The sequence below is a fragment of the Cyprinus carpio genome, chromosome A21 (genome assembly GCF_018340385.1).
Source record: "Cyprinus carpio isolate SPL01 chromosome A21, ASM1834038v1, whole genome shotgun sequence".
NCBI classification, from domain to species: domain Eukaryota; kingdom Metazoa; phylum Chordata; class Actinopteri; order Cypriniformes; family Cyprinidae; genus Cyprinus; species Cyprinus carpio.
The window spans coordinates 4600652-4624293 of record NC_056592.1 but is presented as its reverse complement, the minus strand read 5'-3'; the positions used below and the strand labels follow the sequence as shown (position 1 = coordinate 4624293).

General features: G+C 35.3%; 1 long non-coding RNA gene across 1 annotated transcript; it reads right to left on the bottom strand.

The window, feature by feature from the left end:
- Positions 1-2505: 2505 nt before the first annotated feature.
- On the bottom strand, positions 2506-22514 carry LOC122149272. The gene is made up of 4 exons (XR_006162901.1): positions 21600-22514; positions 20111-20269; positions 19249-19791; positions 2506-3130 (listed from the first exon to the last, which is right to left on the bottom strand). It is a non-coding gene; the product is annotated as an uncharacterized LOC122149272 (long non-coding RNA).
- Between the last annotated feature and the right edge of the window lie 1128 nt (positions 22515-23642).

Here is a 23642-nt window from a genome sequence, read left to right as displayed (position 1 = left end):
GTTTTCAAAAGCAGTCTCTGTGTGTGTGTGTGTGTGTGTGTGTGTGTGTGTGTGTGTGTGTGTGTGTGTGTGTGAACTCCAGTTGCTTTCAACAAAGGCCCCCCTTTCTAATATTCAATTAAACATTTAATAATGTAAATCAGTGTTCAAAAGCATGAAGAATGTCTGTCATACCAGACAGTATATTTGATCACATAAACCCAATAGTGGCTAATTCATTTACTGATGTACTCGCTCTTCCCCGCGTTTGGATTTGAATTAGCCTACATAACACAAAGCAGCGATGTGCATCTGGTGCCGAACACCACCGCCGGCTCTCTCTCGTTCCTTCAGAAGGCTTTTGTCATAAATTTTATGTTTGTTGAACCCAAAAGCACTCATTGTGGGAATTTATGTTATGCTATGTTTTTCCTTTTACACCCTTCGTATTGATAAAATGTGCACTACAAAAGACATCAGGGAGCACTGTAAACTCATGCACAAGCATCACCATCTTGAGGTGATATTATGTGTGAAAATACTGAAGGTTTGCAAGATAAAAAACTTCTAATTAATAATATGTTTTGCATTAATGCTAATGGATGTTAAATTACAGAACTGATGTCTTCTAAATCAGCAGGTTCTTGGTTCATTTGATATATAATATTACTATTTATCATCTACAAGAAAAAAAAAACATATCAAGACTAAGCAGACAGCAAGGGCTGTAAAGCCAGCTTTTTTCATTTTCCATATACTTACTACTGGATCCATAAACAAACTAAATTAAACAAAATGTGACAATGTGTGTGTGAGCCATTTATTTATTTTTGTATTATGTATTTATGCATTATTTGTTTCTAACTTTATTTTAATTAAAATGTTTAAAATAAAATGGGGATGAGGGATATTTTTTTCTGAACAAGTAATTTTAATTATAAAAAGTTAAAATTTTAATTAAATGTTTAAAATGCATATTTACAAATACAATATTCTAATACATATGATCAATGTGTCCTTGTTGAATAAAGGTAAAAAAATCTTACTGAGTACAACTGTATTTGATAATACATTGATAATAAGAAATATTTCCTGAGCACCAAATCAGCATTAGAATAAAATCTTTGTATATGACACTAATGTGCACATAATTTTTTTTTGTTGTTGCAATTTTTCTATTCTTAGAAAAAAAAAAAAAAGCTGACAAGGGAATTTTCTTAAAATATGTGTATGTGTGTGTGTGTATGGCACATTAACGAGTCTGAATTTTAAAGGCCTTATTATCAAACAAAGCTGCTAATTTCCTTCTACTTTTTTTTTTTTTAAAGATCGTCGATGGCCTGCACGGTAAGTGCAAATACTAAGTATTCCTTGAGACGTGCCTGGTTACCCCTCCGGAATAGCAAATGTAAAATTAGTGAGAATGTGTGTATGAACGCTGTCGGTCAATTAGCGCTCGGGAGGCAAGAAGCCGCTGGCACCTGCTGCCATTCATCCAGAGCACTCTCTCTCTCTCTCCACTTCAGAAGGAATAAAGTTGGAAATATGACAGATACATAACAGACATTTCTAATATCGACCTGCCATCTTCTCAATTCCACCCAGACCAAGTCTACAGGAGAAAAAAACACACAGTGCACAATGTGAATTGAGGTTTTACATCTGTTTCAGTCAGGAGAGAAAACCTGAAAGATCCACTAACCTTGTTTTATTTTATTTTAGTCCTGGTCCTGGAAAACCCCAGAGCTGCACATTTTGGGGCCTCCCTCATCTGACAAATTCACTTCCAGTCTTGAAGCCTCTATATTCCCTTTTTTATGTTTTTGAAAGATTATGCTCTTCTGCTCACCAAGGCTGCATTTATTTGATCAAAAATATGGTAAAACCAAAATATTGTGAAATATTATTGCAATAATAATAAAAGTTTTCTATTTGAATCACTTTAAAATGTAATTTATTTCTGTGATGCAAAGCTGAATTTTCAGCATCATTACTCCAGTCTTCAGTGTCACAGGATCCTTCAGAAATCATTCTAATATGCTGATTTGCTGCTCAGTTATTATCAGTTATTAACTAAGCCCAATTATAATAGAGTAATAAGGATTTTTATTATAATAAATGTTGAAAATGTTTATTTCAGGATTCTTTGATGAATAGAAAGTTCAAAAGAACAGCATTTATTTGAAATAGAATCTTTTGTGACATTATAAATGTATTTACTGTCAATTTTGATTAATTTAATGCGTACCTGCTGTATAAAAGTAGGAATTTTTTAATCTTACTGAGCACAACTGTTATAATAAATGTTTCTTGAGTAATGATGCTGAAAATTCAGCTTTGCATCACAGGAATAAATTACATATTAAAATATATTATAAGAGGAAAAAAAAGTTTTAAATTGTAATATTTCACAATGTTATTGTGTTAATGCAGATTAAAATATCTTTATTCCAAACTTTTGACTTGTAAATCAGTGTGTAAATAAGCAAAATGTGCAGCACTGGGGTCCTAGAGAAACATAAGTGGGCTTTAGTGGGTTGTCTGTGTCATGCTGGTGTGATTTGCTTCATTGTTTTACTTAATAAACCCGAGCGGAGGGCTGGATATACCATGCTTTTATTCTTAGCCTATTGTCCCATATGACCCCGAGTCTTTCACGACTGCCTGTGTAAGCTGCTGCCGGGCGGATCGATAATCCTCCGGGGGTATATCCATATGTGCTATTCTAATGTCAGAGAGCAGGCCCCAATTGATAATGATAAATATTTTGCCGGAAGATTAGGTGAAGGGAGCGTGTCGTGGAGGAGCTCTATTTTCCAGCCCCGCTAACCTCTGGCTCCGTGCGGCAGATCGGGATTCATCCATCCGAGTGTCAATGGCTGTCTTGTTGAGAGCATCAGTGAGTAAACACGGTGGACGGGGACGCCGCACCAGCTCTCGACAGAGACCCCCAACGGACACCCCCCTCCCATCCTCCATCCTGCTGTTCCCACTTTGTCCTCCATCAATCACCGCCATTGTGTCCTGGATGTTAGATAGAGTCACTTAATATCCTCTTCTTCATCTGTCCGCTCCAGCGGCACATGATGCACCTGCGAGAGCCGAAGGACGCTGTGTACGGATGAGGGACGGGGAACCAGGGACTGGTACCCTAAATGTGTGTGTAAGGTGTAAGAGAGAGAGAGAGAGAGAGAGAGAGAGAGAGAGAGAGAGAGAGAGAGAGAGAGAGAGAGAGAGAGAGAGAGAGGGATCCAAACATAACCTGCTGTACACACAAAATAAGACCAGACATATGCATGTTTTTGCTTTACACTCTCAAAAATAATAATAATAAAACTTAAAAAAAAGGTTCTCCAACCATTTTCCGCTGTGTAACATTTTTAAGTTGCTTTATGGTTCTTTGGAGAATATAGAATTTTACAAATAAATTAATAAATAAATATAAAATAAAATAAAATAACAAATGAATACAATTGTAAAAAGGTTCATAAATAATAATAATAACAATACTAGTAATAATTGTAAGAAAATTAAGCCCACTCCTCATGGACAAATTAAAACATACAATGCTATAATAATAATAATAATAATAAAATGTTTATTTAAAATATTGTCTTATACAGTTTCTGTTTACAATAAAAAAGCATTTTATAAATAAATAAATAGAATAAAATTCTAACAATAAAAATTAATAAAATTGTAAAAAGGTTAAATAATAATGTTTTATTGTTAGTAAATTAAATTATATCATGCAAATATACAAATGTTTTGGGACTCTAAACAAAATCTAAAATGCAATAATAATAATGATAATAATAATTTTTATTATATATAGTGCCTTTCTAAGTCGGTTTACAATACAAAAAGCATTTTAGGTTTCAAATGGAAATTTATAGTCCACAAAGAGCAAGATTATGTTTATTTACCTGCAATTTAAAAATACATGCAATGCATTAAATGCAAAAGGCCTGTAAGATCTGCTAACGTATGCTTTGTAAATGTATTAATTTAACTAAATAAATGCATTATTTGTTTAATTAATTGTCTGCAGCTGATTTTTAACAGCCAGCTGTTTTTTTTCTTTTTCTTAAAAATATAGAAAGGAAAAATAAAAGATGTACTGTAGTCTTAATTGTTTCAATTCAAAGGTATTTAAAAACTGTGCAAAATAAATGCAAATAAAGAAATAAATCAGCAGTTTGTGTAGGACTGCAACACAGACCTGACTCGACTGAGGTTTCCCTCTGTGCCTCAGTATTGACTCTTACAATTAGCAGCAATATCAGAGCCATTAGTGACCATATTATTGTGGGATTGAAATCAAAGTGAATTCATAATGACTACAGCAAACAGCACGACACGGTTAAAGGGCGGAGCAATTTGAAAAATAGCCCTTTCATTTCATAAAGCATTCTTAACAAATAATAAATTGACCTCTTAATAAATGGTGCAATGTTCAAACCTTGAGCAGCCGCTTAACTAATTAGGATTAAATTCCAGTATATTAGAACTCGCTAATTTGTCAATTAAAAAATGCTTAGCGACCATGGCATTGAATTAAACATTAGACATATCTGAGGACCTCCCTATCTCCATGCATTCCCTTGTAAAAATGACAAAGAAAAAAACTTCTTGTAGCATTAATTGTTTCTTAATTATACATATACTTGCTCTAAAATATATGCTTTTACTACAGGTATATTTAATGCACAATTTTTAATAAATGAAGACATTGTGTGTGAAAAGAAACTGTGTCATACATGTTCCCAGACCTCATCAGCGTGATTTATGGAGTTAAACAGTGACCTCTGAATGATGGTCTTTCATGTGCCCTCCGAGTTTAAGCTCCTGTTTAAAATGGAGACATCACCTATCCCGGCCCGGCCCAGTATTTATTTATGGAAGATTTTTTGACAAATAGGCAGTGCTGCCACGCGTGGATGGCCGCCCTCATTCCGCGCACGGCTTGTTTACAGCGCCAACACCATTTCCACGGATTAAACAAATCACACACACATAGACCTAGAACAGGGGAGCAAGATAAACGGCCTTTTCCACAGATGACCTTCCTGGCCTTTAGGTAACATGAAGACACTGAGTTTTAGAGTAAACAAATAGTATTTTAGTCCCTTGATGTTACTTATGCATCAACCACTATAATGATTTTAAATATAAATATGCCCAAAAACTCAAAATAATTTAATATGAATGACATACTATATTAATATTTTAGTTAAAAAAAAATAGATGCAATACGAAACTTATGTATTGACTATTATCATGTAAAAATATAAATATGCCTAAACACTTTTCTTGCTGCACTTTATGAGAACAGTTTGTGTGTTGTAATTATAACTTAAATAATAATATACAAAGATTTTGTCTTGATTTAGGAGGGCAGTCTTTATGTTTTATCCTTCGTCCTCCTGCTATCAGTGGGTATCCTGTTGTTTCATTGGCATTTGACAGTAAATTTGGGCACGGCCTCTGCTGAGGGAGCTGTGATGAGCCTCTCTAAAGAGGGAAACGCATCCCATCAGCTTCCATCAGATTTCACGACAGTTAGAGCTGCGATTCATGACACATAATGCAATAGCAATGAAAGATTTCCTCTGAACGGCGGGAGCCTCTCGAAGTAGGCCTAGATCAGGAAAATATTGTATAAATTCCTCTCTAATTTATTTCATCATTCCACATTAGGGACATATGAATTGTTCAAATTCGATAACAAGTCCTCAGTTCAGTTCATTATGTAAGATAAATTAGACTTCGATAAAAATGCAGTGACGCACAGTGGTTCCTTGAATGAAATGTAATTTGCGCGAGAATTTGTTTTATCTGTCACAAATATTCCCAATTAGCGAACATAATTATTTGATAGTTTCTGCAATTATGGTCTGAACTGGTGGATTTGGAACAGTGTGGGACCGTAATTGGCCTAAATGCGATATTTTGCATATTTGCATAATGAGGAAATTGGTAGAAAATTGTGTTCACCCATTTGTGAAAAATCCTATGAATTTTATGAATTTGAAAGGTCTGTTCCTAGAGCCGGTGACTTTGCCTGCTGCTCCCGAAGGAGGACCTGCAGTGGAGCGGGCAGAAAGCCAAGAACAGAGGAGGAGAAAAGAGCAGGAGGAGAGAACGAGCGAAGGGGGATGTCGTGTAGGGGGGAGGGGGAGAGTAGTATAGTAGGTCCGTTAGTTATTTAATTAGGAGTGGTCTATAATTGTTTTTTAGTGATGTGGGTTTGTAGTTTAGTGATGAGAGTGTACAGATTCCAACAGCTAGAAAAAATTGTAGATGGAACAATACATAGAACGACAAGACAACAGATAGAACGATAGAATGAAAGATAGAAGAACAGCTGGAAAGAACTGTAGAAGGAACAATAAATACAACAACAGAACAACAGACATAAAGAGCGACAGATACAATGACTGAACGATAGATAGAAAAAAATGATAGACAGAACGATGGATGGATGGATTGAATGAAAGACAGATCTGTCAGGAATACCCTAGGTGACTTCAAATTTTCACAAAAATATACACAAAATTGCTGCAAATACTATGATGGATAGAAAAACAACTAGAAAGAATGATTGATGGAACAATAAATAGAACAACAGATGGAAGGATAGAAAGAATGATAGATGGGATGATAGAACGATAGAACAATAGATAGATAGATAGATAGAAGGACAGACAGACAGACAGACAGATAGATAGGACGATAGATAGATAGACAGATAGAAGGACAGACATACAGACAGACAGACAGATAGACAGGATGATAGAATGACAGAAGGACAGAATGACAGACAGACAGACAGACAGATAGACAGATAGATAGATAGATAGATAGATAGATAGATAGATAGATAGATAGATAGATAGATAGATAGATAGATAGGAGGACAAAATGACAGATAGAACGATAGAACAATAGGTAGAACGATAGACAGACAGACAGACAGACAGATAGATAGATAGATAAGGAATACCAGTGTGACTTCAAACTTTCTAAACTATATATGTAAATGACATGCAAATTATTGCTTTTTATAAAAATATCTCCATTAACTCTAACAGCAAAAATCCTAACTGTAATTGCACTTATGATAATGCATGAATTAGTTCAAAATAATCAAAATATCTCACAGAAGGCATTACTGTTATTGTTATTATTGCCTCTGCTGTCGTGGCTGTTGTTGTAAAACAGTGATTAAGCGTGCGAGTGTTTGTGTGGAAGACACATGTTGATGGGCCATCATAACTTCATGAAGCTTTAACGCTGCTGCTCACACCAGCAGCACTTGACATGTGACAGGACTGCTGCGTTTTGATTTATCAGTGAAATTAATTTCTCTTGACATTTCCTGTAAACCTCTATCCTTCTGATTTCTCTGCTATTTGGCGGTTTATTTATTAAAAAGAACAATAATTAAAAAAGATAAATAACCAAAAACACATAATAACTTTCACTCTTATTAATAATGTTAATAGTATTAATATAAAATATTACATGAACATTATTCAATGTTATTAAATATAAATATTGCATTAATATTATATAATAATGTGAAATAATATGTAGATCTAATGCTTAAATATCAATGTTATGAAGTTAGATTAAATTACTCTAATATAACAAAAATAAATTAGCTCTTTTATATGTGTGTTTAATTTTATTCAAGTTTATTTGTATAGCGCTTTTTACGATACAAATCATTACAAAGCAACTTTACAGAAAAATAAGTTTCTACATATTTAGTAGTAGCTTATCAGTGGTGACTGTCATTTCATGTGCATATAGCAGAAATGTTCAGAAAAAATCAATAAAAAGACGTAAACAAACAGACGATTAACACTATTAACAAGCAATTTTGCAATCAAAACTTATAGCAAAATGTGGTAGTTCTGTCTGTTGTCTCTGGGTTAGCATCATCTGAGGTCCTCTGAGGGGCTGGCATCATCGCTTCTCAGTGTGTTCTGGATCCAGACTGGAGCTTGTGTAAATCCTAGTTACCACGGGATGTAAATCCCGTGGCAAAGCAGAGAAACAAATAGAGACATAATTAGCGTAGCTGCTTTTTCCAGCCAAGTAAAATTAATTTGTTTAACCCAAGCCTAAAGAATAATAATGCACATTTGATCAGATATAACTGCAGTCCAAATTAGGAGATGCATTATTTGAATGCTTGGCCAAAGAGGAGTGTGTTTTTAATCTAGATTTAAACAGAGAGAGTGTGTCTGAGCCCCGAAGATTATCAGGAAGGCTATTCCAGAGTTTGGGAGCCAAATGCGAAAAAGCTCTACCTCCTTTAGTGGACTTTTGCTATAATAGGTACTATCAAAAGTCCAGCGTTTTATGACCTTAGGGAGCGTGATGGGTTGTAGCGTGGTAGAAGACTAGTTAGGTACGCAGGAGCTAAGCCATTAAGGGGCCTTATAAAGTAAGTAATATATTTGTAACTGATACGGAACTTAATAGGTAGCCAGTGCAGAGACTGTAGTATTGGGGTAATATGATCTAATATAACAAAAATAAATTAGCTCTTTTGTGATATTTAGAGTTTCAGTTTTGCTATATGAATTATGCCATCAACAATATTAATATTCATGTTTAATTATTATATATATATATATATATATAATATATATTATATATATATATATATATATATATATATATATATATATATATATATCTATAATATTTTTTTTTTTTTTTTTTTTTTTTTTTTTTTTTTTTTTTACACATGTATAAAATATGTAGTATTCTTAATATCTTAGTACATTTCACATGATGCATTTCCATATGCATCATCTACATAATCTACATTATATAATGCTTCCTCATATCTTATTAATGCCAGTTATATAAAATACTACCAAACCATATTATATTCATGATGTGTACGGATCACCACCCGAGACAAGCCACCAAAGCAAACATCGTCGCTTCAATAATAGCCCGAAAGAGGAGGATAAAACTCATATATACAGACTCTCATATAAAATATTGCTCAGTGTTGGCCCATCCACTCAGCGCCGGCCATAAAGTGCTTGCAGTAATGATCCCCACCATTTCATGGGGTATTACACCATAATGATGATGGCGCTGCCATTTGCATCCGAACCATCAGCCACCTTCATCTTTACCTCGCACCACCGAATTTATAGAGCGTCGATATCGAAAAAAAGCAGCCTGGAATAATATAACCAAGCTTAGTGTCACCGAGGGAGATTTATATATAAAAGACAGAGCACACCATCATAACCAAATAGTTTGTGTGTATGTGTGTGTGAAAGAGAAGAGAAAAATGAGGAGGTAAAATAAAAAGATAAAGGTTGTAATAGTGAAAATGGAGGCTGAGAGAGAGAGAGAGAGAGAGAGAGAGAGAGAGAGAGAGAAGGGGGGGGCAGATGGAGGAAATAAGCAGATGAAGATGTACACTAAAATCCTCCAATGACAGCCCATAAAAGATGATAGGGTTAGGATAGGGATTGGGGGAGGAGGAGGAGGTGTTGTCGAAATGTAAAAATGTCCCTCAAAAACAACACTCACACACACACACACGTTCCATAAAAGTGTTGCACGGCAGATAATTCGCAACAACCAACCTGTGCAAACAGTGTATACACACACAAGCGCAAACACAAACAGACACACAACGCTCTCTTCCCTCCTTCGCGCACAAACCCTCAGTGTATTTTACCATGGGAGTTAATGGGAATGAAATACCTCAGTGGATGAGTGCAGATGTGTTTGATACAAATAGTCATTTTTCCTATTTGCTGGCTCATTGACTTTGATGAATGATGGGAGTTTGGGAGGACGCATGATGAGATGTTACGATGGCGCTGCGATGAATGGCAGCACCTTGGCTCCATTGCATGCCCTATTGATTCTCTTTCTTTATTACTGCTGCAACCCAGCTGCCTGATGCTGCTCTCTCTCTCCCTCTGGAAGAGAGGGGAGATGGGAGGTTTGGGTTTCTTTAGGGAGTGAGAGGGGGCATAGGTGCTGTGTGTGTGTATGTGATGGGCTGGCACTGTGGGAGGCTGCTTTTGAGCAGGTATATATTTGTAGTGGTTAATCACACTGCTCGCAACTTATAATGTGTTGCAGGTGCATGAGCGTCCTTTCTGGGTGCTTTAGCGAAAAGTGCCAATGAACTTTGACTCACTGATACATTTTATTGGCTTGAGTGAATGTTTATCATCAACAATGTAATCTAAATTCATACATCCACATTAGAATTCAAAATTTCAAGTAGGAAGTTGTCATTCTGTTGATATTTTCCAAAAAGGAAATTCCAACATTACAAATTGAATGGAAAGCAACTGAATGAATGCATTTATATAGTGCTTTACTGTGTATTATTGTACACCCAAAGCACTTTACAATAAGTCAGTAATCATTCTAGTATGCTGATTTGGTGCTTATGAAATATTTCGTATTATAAATGTTGAAAACAGTTGTGCTGCTTAATCTTTTTTAGAAAACACGATACTTTTGTTTTTCCAAAAGTTCTAAAGAATAGCATTTATTTTAAATCTTTTGTAACAATTACTCTATTACTGGCATTTTTAATCAATTTAAACAGAGGTGGACAGTAGTGAAGTATTTTTACTTTACTCAAGTCAATTTAAAAAGTATCTGTACTTTATCAGAGTGTTTTTCTTTGGAAAACTTTTACTTTACTACATTCCAAAGCATAATGTTGTACTTTTTACTGCACTACATTTAATAAATAAAAGATTTTTTTGTTTTTACCTTTAATACTTAAGAACATTTAAAATGTAGTACTTTCTTGCACTCAAGTAAATGTTTTTGAATTAATTTTACTTGAGTAAAAGTAAGAAAGTACTAGATTTCTAATGTAATTAAGTATTAAATTATATTTAATATGAAAGGTAGTGCAGTACAAAGTACAATATTGTGCTTTGGAATGTTGTGAAGTAAAGTTTTCTAAAGAAAAAAAAACTGATAAAGCACAGAAACATGAAAAGTAGGCTTCTTTTAAGGCAGAGTAAAAATACTTCACTACTGTCCGCCTCTGAATTTAAAGCATCCTTGCTGAATAAAACTAAAAAGTTTAATTTATTTAAAAATAAAAACAAAAAACGAATTGATCCCAAACTTTTGAACCATAATGTAATAACAAATAACAACATTTAAATGTGGTCTGGAGGCTGAACTTTACCCTTAGCTTCCACATTTTCTCATTGAATATGCATGGAAATATATCACATTACAGAGGTAAATGAGTCACAGATTATAGACTGACAGGTGTTTTGTGATAATTAAACACTTTTTGACTAGATTATTGCACAACATAAATTGTACAAATGAAAAAAAAATGACTTAATTATGTTATACCTTCCATGAATCACTCACACAAATCAGTTATTTCAGACTAAATGTTAATTTTCTCAAAGTAACATTTCCCTTCTTGAACCCCAAATTTTCACTTTCACATACACTATTTCCATCATGTTCACACCACCACGCACACATTTGCTCTGGATATTTTGATTGAAGGTAATTCAAGGCAAAACTGAAAGTGATGTGTATGAGTGAGAGGTTGAACTTTTCTCATTTTTGATGGACAGTAAGTTTCGAGGCAGGCATGTTTATGTGAAGAGACTATGTAAATCATAATTGCTCTGCATGTACATGGTTTGATAAAATTAATTAATTTATGCAATATTTTTCAAATGCCAAACATGGATGCTTACGCTGTTAATGTAATTGTTCCAAAATGGAAACACATTAACTATACAATATAAAAAGGCCACATAGTGGTTTTACGCTTTGCTCACACTCCATACAATGTTATGACAACACTTTGTATAAATCACTCAAGAGTACTGAGTGAAAATATGAAACCAGGTGTGTGATATCAACCTCATATCAGCACACAGATACTCGTGAAAGATCTGGCTAATTATGGCTATTGAATCTGGCTAAAAATAATACTCCAGATTTACACTGAAGGAGGGACTAATGCCATATCTAGAGACCAGAATATCAGAGATTTGAGGGTCGGCTCCTTTGACTTAAGAAACCACCTAACAACGACTCAGAACACCCTAGCAACCAGGGTTATCCCCATTCGGAAATGAACAGACAACACCTTTTAAAATCCAATTCAATTACCATTTTTTAAGCTAAATTTGAATTGAAGTATCAAACATAATACTGACTTAATATCTGAATTTAAGTAATTAAATTAAAATTTGTATAATTCATAATTTTAGAAGGAACACAAATAGAATGACTGAAAGAACTACAGAACGATAAAATAATCAAACGATAGATAAAACGATAAATAGACTGATAGAATGACAGATAGATAGAACGATAGATAGATAGAACGATAGACAGATAGATAGATAGATAGATAGATAGATAGATAGATAGATAGATAGATAGATAGATAGATAGACAGACAGACAGACAGATAGGACAAAACGACAGCTAGAACGATAGATAGATAGATAGATAGATAGATAGATAGATAGATAGATAGATAGATAGATAGATAGATAGATAGATAGATAGAAGAGCAATTTGCTTTAAAAAACAAAAACACCCTAGCAGCCACATTACGCAATTAGATAGAACGATAGACAGAAAGACAGACAGACACACAGACAGACAGATAGATAGATAGACAGACAGACAAAACAAAAACACCCTAGCAATCACAAAATGCAATGGCAAACACTGGCAACTTAACTGCTGAATCATCAAGTGCAAATGCGTTTTTAGACTCTAGCAGTCAGTTGAATACATCTTGTGTGTGTGTGTGTGTGTGTGTCTTTAGTCCAGGCGGTCCAAGTCTGACGAGACTCAACACAAACTCAGAAAGGCTCCGTCACACACTCTGCTCGGGTCACTGCTGTTGCCCACAGCAACGACAGGCAGCAAATCACAACCCGCACTGTCAAACTGACACATCTGAAAGCTGAGAGGTGGACTGACTAACAGCCCTATTCCACAGCTCAGCGCTCCAACACACACATAGCTAGCTTCTCTTGCTTTCTCAGACAAACAATCTGGTGTAACTACAGGTGATGTATAATCCAATTTCACACTGCTGTGTATAATTTTTCTTTAATCTGATTTGTATAATTTTGGGTTATGATTCACATCTATATTTTTAACTTGAGCCAATGAAAAATAAATAACTTGCTAAGGGCAATGGCTCAAAGATTAAGTCTATTTTGCAGACACCTGCTGATTCACATGGCTGTCAATCACTCTCTGACCCCCAGGAGTGTCTGACAGCGGGAGAGGGTGGGATCGATGACTTGAGCTGATACAGAGTAATTAGCTAAATCACTGGAATCAAAATGACTATTGAACGTGTGCGCATCTGACCACATAAAGCACATGAAAGTCTTTAAAACACCTCACATCAAGAGACAGGCTGTCAGATGTAATCGGCCAGATGCTAGTTTTCGTGTTTGATTTGATTTCTACAAAGGGAGTCAGAGAACTAAGTTATGAATTTAAGACCTCATTCTATTGTTGGTCTCAGGACGCATTGAGTCGTGCTTGAATTCTAATTAATTCATCAAGCTAATCTACTCTTTGCAGTTACTCTCTACTGATGGTTTAATGTACTTCATATGTTCTGTATTTTATCTGATATACGCACACTAATGTATAGCTTATATATTGCATAGTATACCCTATTTTATCAATGACCTCAATAATCTATAGGTTTTGTAAGGTTTTGTTTTTTGCTTTTTAATTATTACTTTTATTCAGCAATGAGGCATTACATAATTAATTGAAAAATAATATATATATATAAAAGTAAACAGTAAAAAATACAGTAAATACATTTAGAGTGTTCATAGTTTATTAATTTATAATAGTTACAAAAGATTTCGAAAATAATAATAAAAGAAATTATATTTCAAATAAATGCTGTTCTTCTGAACTTTGTTCATCAAAGAATCCTGAAAAAACATTAACACAGTTTGAACAGAAATATTAATAATAATAATTGTTTTTGAGCAGCAATTCAACATTTTAGAATGATTTCTGAAGGATCATTTGTTTATTTGGTTTGGAGTTTTGATGCTGAGTGTTAATGTTTGCATGAGTGGTGTTGATTAAATTTTAGAATTTATTTATTTATTAAACAGTTATTTTAAATAGTAATAATATTTCACAATATTGTTTTTACTGTATTTTTAATCAAATAAATGCAGCCTTGGTGAGCAAAACCATTAAAAAGCTATAATAATATCCTTGCATAAAAAGAAGCCTCTCTATGTTGTATAGAATAATTTTATATAGATTATCTTTGTAGAAAGCCAATATACCATAACTGACACATAAAGCATCACTTGAAAATCCACAAAATTACAGATAACATGTAAACTCAAACTCATTATACTCTTCACAGACACAATACAGGCCTGTCAGTACTTTGTCCATCAAATTTCCTTCGGTCCACTCCAGCAGTTAACGCAGTGGTACATAAAATTACTCTCACCCACTGAGAGGCCGTGTGTAGTCAGCCATTACTGTTCAACTAAATAAAAAATAAAAAACAACAACAACAAAAAACAGCCTCCATCTCCATACCCCCTGCATACCCCATCTCTGAACTACAGCAGCGGCGGTGAGCAAGACACAGGCAGTAATGAAGCGCCGTGTCATGTGGAGATGTAATTACCTCACTCTCCTGCTGGGTGTGCACTTCCTGGGTGAGAGGAAAGATGAATCACCAAAGTGGGAAAGCGCTGAACCCTCAAAAGTTTAATTCACCCAGCGCAGCGCCTCTCTCCTCTCCTCCTCTCCCCTCCCGTCCTGCTGGCTGCTTTGGGGAGGGTAATGGTTTGGGCAGGCATTTAGCTAGTTGATAAATGATGAGTGTAGTTTTTAGTGCTCAGGATCCAGGAGATGTGTTTGTTCTGTATTCCTCCATTTATGTGTGTGTGTGCGTGCTCAAATTCCATGCTGGGAGTTATTGAGTCACAGCACATTGAAAGACACAAAAAGGAGGCGGACAGAGGATATAGAGGGCTGTATAAAGGAAACAAGGGTTAAACTAAGAACAAAATTAGAAAAGGACAAACGGAATAGAGGACATGAAGGGAAATAAAGAAAACTGTGAGATTTACCACTTTTCCACCAAAATGGCGTGAGTGATCACAAGTCTCTCTCAAAACTGTCTCACTTTTCTTTGACTAAAATCCATGTGATGACAGAGCTGACTACTTTACTCCATGACCTATGTCAATATTACATGTACATATAATTTTAAATATCCATTTTAAATGTATTAAATTTTTTGAATATAAATGTAAAAGTTACAATCAAAGTGCAAAGTTATCGGGGTGCCGATGTTGGTACAGACCACTTCCTGCTCATCATAACCTGCTGACTTCGATTACAACATTTGCCAGCCCACTACCAGCGACCAAAGCCTTTCGATGTTGTGCGACTCGAGACCTGGATGTATTGCAGTAGTACAATGTCATGGTCCGGAAACAGGCTCCCCCAAATGACCTGAATTCTCGCTGGTAGCAGTTCCGAGATACTCTGGTAACAGTGGCAGAGGTGGCCATCGGTGGCCGACGGGGCATCTTCAGACAATGCTGGAGAACACTTGTCACCCTATGCACCGAATGGCACCAGTAGAAATAAGGTTAAGGTTATTAAGCTTAAGAATGAAGAAATTTCAATATATAAAAAAATTCTCATACACATATTTCAAAGACCCAATTTGTATATATTTTTTTTTACTTTTTATTTAAAACTATATTTGAAATATTGTACTTAAAATAAATTTAATTAACATTTAAATTTGAATAATTGTATAGTTTGCTTATCACTTTGTACCTTTTCTACCTTACTAATAATAAATAAATAATTATATGTACATTTATTTTTAAATAATTAAAAAATCTATTTTAAATTATTATATTTAAAAGTCATATAATGCATAAAACTCACAGCAAATGCATGCGCTATTTGCAAATAAATTAAAAGCTAAATTAAAGAAACAGGCTGGATGGCAACTAAATCCATGTTGCATTGGCCACTTGAAGTGTTGAATATCAAAAAGTTGTGTTTTGTAACACCTTTTTTTCATTTGCATTTAGCTTTGAAAAGTGCACTTGGTGAGAACATCGGGTTGAAGACCACAAAGTTTAAGTGTCAGGTGCAGAAGCAGCATTTTTGTGGCAGCGATGCACAGAATGGCTTCAGATTGAGTGCTGGTGCCTGCAAAAAGAGGTAAAAGAGAAAAGAAGACAGATAAAAGAGAAGTGTAGAAAAAAGAGAGAGAGGGCAGGTGGGGGTTATCGGGCCAGTGGGTGGAGATCAATTTTCCAACAGCCTATCAGTCAAACAGCTCTACCCTATTCTGCTGATTGCACACTTTCAGCTCAAGTCAACCCATTTCCAACTTCCAAGTGTGTGTATGTGTGCAGAGTACTCATAACTACAGTACTGCAGTGAGCGAGGATCTGTCACAATGCTTTATTTCCTGAGCTGGTTAGCCAAGAAAGGGACAGCGAGAGAGAAAGAGCTCTCAGGTGAGGGGAACCCGGTCTGCTGGCGTTCGCTCTGGGAGAGGGAGGTGGCAGAAAGCCGGTTGTGTCAATGCATTATGCATTAGAGTCTGTGCTCGACTGACAGCCCCTCTGCCGCCCTCGGCTCTAACAGGGCCGCCGCTAATCAAAGACGACACATCCGAATGTCCAGACACACACACACAGAAATTTACTAATCAAAAAGTGTATTTCCTAGAGGCTGTCTCCCAGGAGAAATCCAGCAGGGAGAAATTGGAATAATTTATTAGCTTACAAGTTTTGGTTGACAGTTAGCCCGGGGCTATTTATCTCAGTAATAGAGAATGTCTCCAATGTGGCAAAATTGACCAAATCAAACAGCTTTGATCAGAAAATGAATCTGGCAAGCTTGTCTGTCTTCACGCACCCCTCGAGAAAAGCGGGAAACAAACAAACCCAAAAAGAAAAAAGAAAAAAAAACAAGGTAGACAGGGAGGGAGAGAGACAGAGAGAGGCTATATAAAACAGATTCACGCCTTTTCAAGAGGAAAAACTCTCAGTGATGATAAACAATGAGTTAAATGCATTTTATGACAACATATAATTATACACTAGGGCACAGTGGTGCCATGACCCGACTATATATATTTCAACCGTCATTTAGTTTGATTTGCTGAATCTCTCATAAGTCTCATCAGAGGGCTATTTTTACACTTAATGGATGGCTTTAGTGAACATAAAAACACTTTAGCCAGGACTGTGTTAGCACACAGAAAGAAATTTGGTGTAGAAACTATTTTCAGGGTTTCTGCAGGTTTTATGAAGGTAAATGTAAGATTTTTTTAAGACAAAGTAAAGAAAATTTAAGGGAACACAATACGTCAATATTTTCTCTAAGTGTAAAATGATCTTCACTTTTAATACATTTTACAAAGGAAAAAAAAAAGAGCTCCCAACCACTAGTATATATGGAAATAACTTTTACTGTACCTTGTGATCATACTGCAAAAAAAGTGATGTTCGTCTTTAGTACATTTGTCTTGTTTTCCAGTGCATAAGTATATTTTGTTCAGTTTCTCAGAAAATAATTTCATATCTTCATTGTGCAACTCAAGTAATTCTTTGCATTGGAAAACAACAAAAATACTGAGGAACATATTAATTTGTGCATAAAACATTTAATGCTATGACTTTATGAATTTGATACTTGCTGTTCTGATTTAAGACTTTTTTAAAGGGTTAGTTCACCTTCAGTTGCTGGTCCTCATTGACTTGCATAGTGTTTTTTTTCCATACTATGGAAGTCAGTGGGGACCAGCAAATGAAGGTGAACTATCCCTTTAAGGCTTTATTTTGAGGAAGGGCAAATTAAGACTTTTTAAAGCACGCAGAAACCCTACATTTTTTACTCAGAAATTGCTAGTAAATTTCACAAATAATTAGAAAGATAGATTAAGTAACACTGAATGAAGTTTGTTTGAATTTTCTAGTCAAACATCCTCCAATAATCTTTGAAAAGTATTTTTTATAGTCTATTGAACCACTAGTATATATGGAAATGTATTAGTTTTGAAGTTTTGAATAAATATTAATGCAGCCACTTGCTTTAAAGGATGTCCATGAACCGTTCGGACAGAAAACAGCATGTGACAACCTTCAGACACGCGCCACGGGCTTCACTTGTGAGGGACGCACGGAGCAAAGGGGAACAAATTCGGGTCGAGCACCACAACAAACCCCCATGGCAACGGCTTTTGACAACATCACACCCAGCCTCTATACATGGCAGACAGACACGCTCATTTGCGCGGGAGATTGATGGTTCAAAGGGTCTTGATTTTGACACTGAAAAGGAACAAATATTCTCACATGTTGATCTAGTTTAATTAGAGCTGCGTGCTTTGATGCATGCTTGTCAGGGGCTGCTTGATGTTGCATCAAGTGAAGTTAAATGCGTCTCACTCAAGATGACCACGCACACATCAGTGGAAGAGAAGTTTGTGTGGGCCTACTGTTGGAATGCAACATTCATACAACCTTCATGCAAGGACTCTTCATCTGTGTTTGACATAGCTCACCTGCAATATGAACTGTAATGTTCTATGATCACTCTTAATAGGTTCTTAAATGGTTTTTAGCTTTAGCCATTATTGATTTTATTTGGAAATACTAACAAAATTCCTTATAGTTATCATATGTTGTATAGTTACAAAATTCTTTTCTACATACACTACCGTTCAAAAGTTTGGGGTTGTAACACTTTTTAAATGATTTTGAAAGAATATGCTCACCAAGGCTGCATTTATTTGATCAAATATAAAGAAAAAACAGTGAAATATTATTACAATTTAAAATAACTGTTTTCTATTTAAATATTTTTAGATATCATTTATTTGTGTGATGTAAAGCTGAATTTTCAGCATCATTACTCCAGTCTTCAGAGTCACGTGATCCTTCAGAAATCATTCTAATATGCGGATTTGATGCTTTAAAAACATTTCTTATGATCATCAATGTTGAAAACAGTTGTGCTGCTTTATATTTTTATGGAAAAATATTATAATTGTTTAAGATTCCTGATGAATAGAAAATCTAAAAGAACATAATTTAATTAAATATAAATCTTTGTAACATTATAAATGTATTTACTGTCACTTTTCATCAGATTAATGTGTCTTTACTGTATAAAAGTATTAATTTCTTAAAAAAAACTGACCTCAAACTTTTAACTGGTACTTGTGCACTAAGCCTGTTTATGAGTTCAGTTCATTACAGGCCCCTCACGCCGGCAGCAGTATGAAATTTTTCACCTCGTACAGACTGCTTTTTAAACTACATTTGGACTTGTGCCGATAACTACCTCCTCAAAGTCTCTAAAGCACCAAAGCTCTGCCTAATTAGTATGCATTATCAATTAACGGCCTTAATAGGTGGCAGATTGATCACATCCCCCTGTCTCAGGGGCTGAACAGAGGCAAAAGCTGAGTGAAAATTCCCTCTCCCTCTCTCACAAAGAGCAACTAAAATGGCCAAATGGATATAGAACAACTTAACTAGTGCTAACACTTCTGCAATAAAGTACACCAGGAACAACAACAGTAGGCCTACTACTAAAATTTTTCTTATTATTAATAATTATGATAAACCATGCAGAAACAAATATCTTAAACCTGCCTAAAAAGTTGTTTGCTGGTGGTCTACCAGATGGTGTTCCTGCCTGACCAGCTGAGATGTGCTCAAACCATCAAAACAGACCAGCCTGACCAGAGGAGAAAAAAAAGGCAAGTTTAAATGATAAATAAAAACAACAACAAAGCTAATAAAATATAAAATAAATAAATAAATAAATGAAGCTAAAAATGAATAAATTCAACAAATGAAAATTGGTCTGAAATACTTCAATGAGAGCGGCATTAAACGCACACTCAACTAAAACCGCGTTTGATCCAAAGTGCGGCCATTCATCAGCCAAATGAGCCTCATGTTTCCAGCATACATTCATTTTCAGGACATTGTTTAATTGTGCTGTTTAACATAAAAGTCGCTGAGTGGAGGAAGAGAGTGTGATTTTCACTTACTCTCACCAAACTGTGTCCTCGTTCATCACTCGAACTCATCAGAACTCTCATAGAGAGCTGTTTTCATTAGAAGAAACAACAAAAGAGAGTTGCTGATGGCGTGTGGTGTTGGTGAAGATTGATTGACTGATGCATTGATGGAAACGATTCACAGAAGATCTGAAAGCAAAGGACAATAGAAATGTGAGATTAAACATCCTAAAATGAAGCATGTCTGCAGAAAATACAAGAAACGGCTCTTTATTCATTTCCTTTCTAAATATAATAGAAAAATGACGTAGTTACAAAATATACATAAGGCAGCATTATTCAAATGACCCACTATAAAATAATATTAATTCATAAATAAAAAGCCTATATATTATTCTAAGCCTCCACATTTTAGTTGCATAGTCCTCAAATCATAACCAAGTCTTCATAACCTATTTATATTTGATTCATTTTTGACTTATTTTTCATCTACACTCTGTGGCCTACATTATGCCACATAATATGCAGGTCAATATTGTGAGTAACTGAGATTGTCACTGGTCATTAAATTAAAGTTGGACAAATGATGCGCTTAGTGAACAAATTTCCAGCAAAACAACTTTGTTCACTAGTTGAACCATTTTTAGTCTGGAACAGAGATGCATTTTAAGTTAGACTGCTCATTTTATCATATCAAGCATCATATTTACTGTAATATTTACAACCTTTTGTTTTCTGTACAGGTTTAAAGCCTGTTTGAAGGTGCTGAAATGTAAAAGAGCCTTGCAGGTCTACCTCCACCACCCTGTTCGAGCTTGCAAAGTTTTAATCGGTATAAATTAATGCATTAAATTGTTTGCTTATTTGAATAAACACCGATACAAATCATTAGATCTATTACTTGGCTTGCTGATTACAACTTATGCATCAAAATGCACTTAATTTTCATTAGGAGGTATAAAATTAGATGATTATTATATTAATTAAGATGATTACAAACAATTATCCTTCGCAAGCACGCACGGTCCTGCAAACTAGGTCAATCTGATGATGTATTATTTCTGCACTGAGCCATTTCTCCTGGCCTTCATTCAGCATGGAGATCCGTAATAAAGTCTGTAAGGGCAAACAAAATGATGGTCAGATATTTTCTTTGTTTCAGCAGTCATAGGGCCATCGATGTTGGGTTGTGTTTCTAAACATGAGAACAGGGTGCTGAATCCATTATGTGGCTATAGGGCCACAGACACGCGTCTAATGTCCGAGTAGTTCACGGCACGTAATACACTGGGCAGAATGTGCTGAGGATTCGGGGAAGCTGTGGAATTGAAGAGTCACAAATAATAAGCATCACCGGGACAGTGACCGGAGAGAATGGCCTTCCTTTATGTCTGTCTGAGAACAAGCAATATAGCGCCAGAGAAAACAATAGCACCATATAGGTCTCACTGGCTATGATTTAAATGAAATTACATAAAAAAAAATTACATTAGGATTTATATAAAATTCATAAACTCACCTCATACCTCAAGATACCTTGCAGAAGCATGTAGGTTTAGTGAAGCAACCGCAGACTTTAAGATCTAGGGTATAATACAGTTATAGGTCTGTCTAAGATTTGAGCAAAAATTGAGTGAAAAGAAAATGTAACCCTGCTTTTGCCAAACTAACAGTTATTGTAAATACTGTTAAACAATAAATAGGCCTAATAATCTCTCTAAAAAAATAAATAAAGCATATGCAACTAAGCAAAGATAATAAGTGCAGCAGATTCATACACACAGATAGCCTACTGTTAATAGGCCTACTGTTGTTTTAAAAATGTTTACACAACTACTTTAACAGCGCTATAAATGCAAGGTTTTTTTTTTTACATTGCAGTTCCAGCCGTTGCATAGTAGTATGGTATTTCAGCATGCATGGTAGATTTTGTGTTGGGACAGAATTTGGCTTGAGCATGTCTGATGTTTCATAAAGCAGATCCACACACCACACTGCAAACCCCGCGCGCGTTCCGCCTGTAGCTGCATTTCAGGCCTGTTCTCAGCACGCTGATGTATATTTCATTGTCCACGGCTTAATTTTGATTTATCGTCCGTCCATAAATTAGAAAAATATGTTTTAGAATTCCATCTTGCGGAAAAGCTGCGCGTGATGCCGAGGGATTGGACGATATTTAAGATGTCAGAGATACATATTGGATTAGCGCGCTTGGTTCGCGCGCCATAGCAGGTGTTTAATCACGGCTGATGCGCGCGCTGAAATGCGTTAGGACAGGAACGGCAGCCGCGTTCCCCGACTGCGATAAATCACAGCCGAAAGCAACTAACGTTAGCATGCCCCCTCCCCATCTAACGTTATCCAAACACACACACACACGTCTTCCAAAAAGCATAAAGGTAATCCTAAAGGCGCGGGTGCATATAAGTTTGCTCGCCACACCTAAATGAAAAGCAACTAACGTAATTTTGCAATGTATTCATCCTGTCAGTAAAGTTTCTCGCAAAAGAACCACTTTTTAAAATTAAATTCCTGTCAGTATTTTTCTGATTCTCGCGCAACCAAATTGTATTTGGCGCCAATCAACTATTTAAAATAATTTTGATATAAATCGTTTTATATACCTGTGATATAAAAGTAATATTGTGTTAAACAACGAAAACGAAAAGCTTGTTGTTTGCAAACGCGGTTGAAATGAATCTAGCCTACTTGTATTAAAAAAAAAAAAAGATCATTGTAAATCGAATTTTTTGTAAATACAGTTCATCTAGCCAAATGTAAAAAAAAATAAAAAATTAAAAAAAAATAAAAATTAAAAAAAATAAATATTGAAAATACATTTTTTCAATTTCTAGCCTACTTTAAAATGTCATGGTTTCAACGTGTTACTTGCCGTTTCTTTGTAAATAATTGACTAGCAATTTGTAAGTGAATTTTGTTTCTACACCTTTTTTTTCAGTATACATAAAGGTGACACTATATAGTTATGTGTTTATTAGAAAGACAGTTTATGCAGATCTTTCGACAAATACTGTACAAAACCTGACAGTATATTTATATATGGAAACAAATAAATCATTTTCACTGAATTACCCATCTTCTCTTTGTACAGCTGTGCAGCAAAAAAAAGAAGAAAAAAAAGTTATCTTTCCTACCTTAAATTTGAGTTTAATTGCTGCCTGAAATTGGTAAGATAAAAGTTACAACCTGCAGTGATAAGTTACTTGCACTTTTGACCTCTTTGAATATAACTGTGAAGATGAAAGTCAACTTGATATTCTGTAAACCTCATATTATCAGGTCCAAATGAGAAAAATTACTGTGACAATTTAAAAAGCGATTGAAACAAGGATATTATAAGAATGAAAACATTGCATGGGTGTTTGTATGCGAGAGAGAGAGAGAGAGAGAGAGAGAGAGAGAGATGAGAGAGAGTGAGGATAGAGAGAGGAGAGAGAGAGAGAGAGACGACAACGTTTAGGAGAGCAAACATTTTCAAGGTCATCCGGTGAGCTGGAACGAGCTCAGAGAGATGCATGGCGAAAACGGCGCGTTTTGACAC